The 5,795-nt window shown below is 36.9% G+C and overlaps 1 pseudogene; it reads left to right on the top strand.

Moving 5' to 3' along the window:
* The first annotated feature begins 300 nt into the window (after positions 1-300).
* On the top strand, positions 301-2,306 carry LOC120145992 (annotated as a pseudogene).
* Positions 2,307-5,795: the final 3,489 nt, after the last annotated feature.

The raw sequence follows: 5,795 nt of genomic DNA, 5'->3' as shown, positions 1-5,795 counted from the left end.
TATGTGTTGTGAATTTGACTTCTGTATTGCGAATTACAAATTCACATTGCGATTTACATATTCGCGTTGTGAGAAAGAAATTCGCGTTGCAATTGCAGAAACTGAGTTGCGAATTTATAGTTCGCGTTGCAAATTTGTTGGTCATTTTCGTAAATTCAAAAAAAAATTAATTAAAATAATATATTATAAGACATTTTCGATCACTAAAATTATTTTCTCTAAAAATAAAATAAAATAAAACTTATCCAATACCATTATCTTCTTCAATTTTCCATCTTATGTTAAAAGTCTGAACAACTTTTCCTTTAGAACACTCCGAATCCCAACATTATTCTCATTTCTGGATGCCTTTTTCTCTGAAACATAAACAACTCATTCTCCCCGACTTTGTTTTTATAACGTTTACCGATGACTATACAGTGCATTGCTAGGCTAAGACCACGCCGGGTGGTTCAAGACTAACCGGAAGGTTCTTGCACGGCGGAGGCGGTCGGTGGTTGTTGTTGGGCCTCATGAATTGCTAAGGGAAGTTCTGTTAAGGATTGAAGAGTCTGAAACTCGTTGGCCTCAGAGGAGAAACGTCGTCGCCTGCGGTGGCGTTTGCAAGAGTAGGAGATTCGCCATTAAAGAGATGGTTCAAGTTTCTGAAATTTCTGGAAAACTAGCTTTTCCCATCTCTGTTAAACAGGTTCTTAACATTTTCCCATCATTGTTTCGAAATTGTTCTTTCAATTTTTGTTTTAGAGGTAGCTTGAACTCCTTGAAGTTTGAATCAACTCTAGTTCTATTTCAGTTCACTGTTTTGAAAGTCTTCCAAAAAATTTTTGAATCATTCGTATCATAGAAAAAAAATTGATCATATTCCTATCTTGTGCTTTGTGGTGGATGATTTGCAGCCTGGTCCAAAGGATATTCTCCTCCAATGCTTTATAAAACGGAACCGATCAGAGCAAACTTATTACCTTTACCTCGGTTTAACTAACGGTGAGCTTTTATTTGAAGCTGTCTGGTATTAGTAATCATGCTTTATGTGTTATAACTTGATTGTTGTACTATTTGATCACACTTTATTCCATTACTAACACTTTACATCTTCATATGTTTCCTTCTTGATCTTTAACACTTTGGAAATTCTTTCTTCGTTTCTCTGCTGCAGCGATAACCGACGACTTTCCTTCTTGCCGCTCGGAAGTCGAGGCGTCTGACATGCACGGATTATATCATCTCACTGCAGCCGGAGGATATTTCAAAGGGGAGCGCTACTTATGTTGGGAAATTAAGGTGAACTAGTAAGGAACAAAATTATACAGAATTGATTTTTTTTTTTTTTTTATCTTATCTTGTAGTTTGAGTCTTATTTTTTTTCTCGTCTCCGAAAGATCTAACTTTTTAGGGACCAAGTTCAGTGTCATGGATGGACAATCTCTTCATGTCGTCTCGAAGATGACTAAAAGTCGATCGTCTAGGTTAGCGAATTCAAAACAAGTTTCAGCTAGAGTCCCTTTCAGAAACTACCCCACCGTGCACATTTCATATGAATTGAACATGTTAGGTTCGCGGTAAGAGTTTGATGTTGTTTGTCTGCAAGGATTTGATAATTTCTCGTTCTGTCTCGAATGCCGGTTCCTGAGTGTCTGACGCAGATGTGTCTTATATGATTTACAGGGGTCCAAGGAGAATGCAGTGTATTATGGATACAATCCCGGCGACTTCGATAAAACAAGGAGGAGTCGCACCAATCCCAACTGAATTTTCCCTCGGCGATGTCCACATATTTCCATCAATTCCGATCTTCCGCTCGAAATCGGCCAGCATGGAAAACTTTCCATCCAAACCTTTCTCTGGCCAAAAGGATGGTGGTGCACTGGCATTGAGAAACAAGTCTCCGAGGTGGCACGAGCAGCTCCAGTGTTGGTGCTTGAAATTTTATGGACGTGTGACGGACACTTCGGTGAAGAACTTTCAACTTGTGGCTTCTCCTGAAAATGGACCGACCGGGCCAGAACATGAGAAGATTATCCTCCAGTTCGGAAAAGTTGGGAAGGACTTGTTCACCATGGATTACCGGTATCCGATTTCTGCATTCCAAGCGTTTTCTGTCGGCCTCAGCAGTTTCGACACCAAGATTGCTTGCAAATAAATGATACATGATCAAGAATCGTAAACAGGTTTTCATATAATTATCAAAAAAAAATTCCTTCATTGCCTGCATGACTTCTCATCTTCCGTGCCTACTGTTTTTAGTACGTCTCAATGTGTAGAATTGATTGAACTAGTAGAACCGACATTGTGTGTGTTCATGTGTATTTTCTGGTGTCATAGTCAAAGTAACAAATAATATAACTGAAAATTTGATTGCCACGAAATTCAACCATCAATAACTTACTGCTTTAAACCAAGAGTTCGATTTTGGAGATAAGATTGCCATCACTATCAGCATACAACCATTCCTCATCATGGATCAAAGTTCCGGCGATCCGGACTGGGACATGCTTCTCACCAACTGCCTTTTTATTTGATTTCAAGGGATTCGAACCTAGTGCTCGAACCCCGATATCGCATGCATTAATCTCATTGACATCTCTAATACAGTCGTTCAAAACAATACCGGTCCATCCCTTGTCAGAGCTGTTTTTGCCAAATCCCCTCCGACCAAAGCACATCTTGTGCTTCCCCCGCCATCTATAACCAGAACCCTTCCGTTGCCTTTGGATTCGAGAAGCTGAGAAGCTGTCGGACCAACACGTTTTCCTCAAACACCTTAACGGTTACGATTGGCCCTGAAAATTCAAGACACTGGCCATAGTTCTTGAAGATTGGATCAAGTGCATGAAGATCACCGTTTGCCAAAAGTTCTGCGTTTGAATTGCAGCCCTAGGTCTTCCTGCAAAGTAAGCTAACCAGCAGTAATAAAGATTTCTAGCCGGAAAAGACATCAAACAAATCAATATAAATTACCTATGTTGGTCTTACTCTTCATTTTTCCTAAGTACCGTGTCCAACATTGGATGTCCGACTCATATCTGGTTAAGGGTACAATATGAGTCTCTAAAGACCCTCCAAATGCATAAATTTTTCTTTTACAATATTTAATATATTAGTATCTAACACTCGTGCATAAATTCCATATATGAACTTTCAGTAATCAGAATCAGAATAAACTATGGTCTTTAGACAGAAGCAGCTTGTAAATGTGTTTGCTCATCTGACATCGGACTTTCAGCTTCTGAGGCAAGATACCCTTAAGGAATGCACATATAAACCAATCCACAATAGCATTCGTACACCAACATGAGGAATTCATTGAAAATAATCGAATTTGGGCAGCTAATATATGCTTTAGTAAATCTCATTGTATGAAAATCAACAAATTGTGGATATAAAAAATAAGGTCTTGTCCAAAAAAGCCTTAAACTTGCCTATTTGACCATTGAAACCAAATCAAAAAAGTGTTCGAGCATCTAACCTCATTTCTGCATAATGTACAAAAGCAGGATGAATTTATTGAAAATCATCAATTTTAAGCAGCAAAGATACTGTTTAGTAATTCTCATTGTATGAAATTAACAAATTGCTAAATATAAGGACAAAATTCTTGTCAGAAGAAAATCCTAGAACTTGTCTATTTGACCATTGAAACCAGTTCGAAAACATACTTGAGTATCCAACCTCGGATTAATTCACAGAAAATCATCAAATTTTGGGCAGCAAAGATATGGTTTAGTAAATCTCATTGTAAGAAATCAACAAATTGCTGATACAAGGACTATGATCCTTTTTGAAGAAAGGTTCAAACTTATCTATATGACCATTGAAACCAGTTAGAAAATGTGTTCAAGTATCTGACCTCGGATTTTCTGCATATCGGAAGTACAAAAGCAGGATGAATTCACCAAAAATAAATCAAATTTTGAGCAGAAAATATAAGGTTCAGTAAATCTGCATATGGCAAAATAGGCAAGTACAAAAGCAAGATGAATTTATAAAAATGTAATCAAATTTTGGGCAGAAGAGATGAGGTTTAGTAAATCTCATTGTCCAAAATCAACAAATTTTGGATATAAGGACTTGTCTGAAGAAAACCTCAAACTTATCTATTTGACCATTGAAATAAGTTTGAAAATGTGTTCATGCATCGGAAATCCGCCTCTTCGCCCTTAAGGATTGTACATAGACATCAATCCACTATAATGAAAGTATAAAAGCTCAGGGAATTCATTGAAAATAATCAAATTTTGGCAGAAAAGATATGGTTTAGTAAATCTCAATGAATGGAATCAACAAAAGTTGTTGATACAAGGACTAAGGTATTGTCCAAAGAATACCTCAAACTTGTCTATTCAACCACTAAAACCAGTTCGGAAACATGTTTGAGCATCAGACCACTGATTTTCAGCTTGTTCTCAGGCAAGATGCCTTTAATGAGTCTTATTATGCATCAATCCATAAAATTCAATTATAAGAGCACATCCAAAGTCATAAAATTTTGGGCAGGAAAGATATGGTTTAGTAAATCTCATTGTCTGGAATCAACAAATTGCTGTTATAAGATCTAAGATTTTGTCCGAAACAAGCATCAAACTAAGCATACCTTACTCGGACAGAGTTTTCGAGTACGAATATGCATCCGACATGGAACTATTTATTTATTTTTATAAGTTTTCGTTGATAGAAGTAACGGAGAGCAACTTAGAATTGAACCATAAGATCAAGCAAATCAAGTACCAGTAAGGTTGCCATTGGAGATGGTTCCAGCTTTAATAGAAAAACATGTCTTTGACACATCGTATGAATCGAATGCTGCGGCATTGGAAAATAACGATACCAAACATCCCTACGAAATTTAACAATAAAAAAATCAACAACAAATTCAAACGATTTTTTTCATTTATCCTTCCTTTAAGCTAACAAATTGCATTATATTTAAAAAAAAAAAAAAAACCCCATTGTAATAACCAATTTTTGTCCCCATACCTTGTTGTTCCCAAAGCTGTACAATTTCCACTATCCACTCCAGCACATGCTCCACTCTCCACACCAGCACCAGCACATGCTCCACTCTCCACACCAGCACCAGCACATGCTCCAGCACCAGCACATGCTCCACTTACCAGCACCAGCACATGTGGCTGCACACCACCAAATGCCAGCCCATACCTCACTCATGTTGCTGCCCATGCTTCACCCATCACTCCACCATCAGGAAATTATTATTATATGATTTTGTAATGGGTATAAAACCCAATCAAATTCTATGTAAAAGGGACGGATTTTTTTCAGCAATAAAACACAGCAATTAGAACCGAAATCTTCAAGCAAATTAAAGAGGTATTTTCGTTTTTTTTAGATTCTTGAGATGTAATTAGAAAACCTAATGTAGTTTACAATTTAATTCTGCTTGTTTATGTGAATTCTATGGCTAAAAAATAGAAAAATAGTTGAAGAGGGGGTCTGTTAGAAGGATAGACAGAAAGAAGAGAGGAAGATACAAAAATGGGTTATGTTCATCCAAAATGGTTTAAAATGTGAAATATATAGATTAAGAATGGTGAAAATCACTCTGAGGCCTTTCAAATTTCTGTCGTGTTTTACATCTTGATCACTAAACTTGTGCGTAAAATCACGCTTAGACCCCTGCACATTTAAGCATTTTTATAAAATGGTCACTAAATTTTTTTCTTTGCGTAAAATTATGTTAAACCTCTAATACATTGTAGTATCTCGCATTTTAGTCCCCGAATTCATCTGTCTTGTTTTATTTCGTGTTTGCCACTTAAGTTTCGCTGTTTATAATT

The sequence above is a fragment of the Hibiscus syriacus genome, unplaced genomic scaffold (genome assembly GCF_006381635.1).
Source record: "Hibiscus syriacus cultivar Baekdansim isolate YM2019G1 unplaced genomic scaffold, ASM638163v2 tig00110895_pilon, whole genome shotgun sequence".
In the NCBI taxonomy this organism is placed as follows: Eukaryota; Viridiplantae; Streptophyta; class Magnoliopsida; order Malvales; family Malvaceae; genus Hibiscus; species Hibiscus syriacus.
This window is presented reverse-complemented; position numbering and strand designations above follow the sequence as displayed.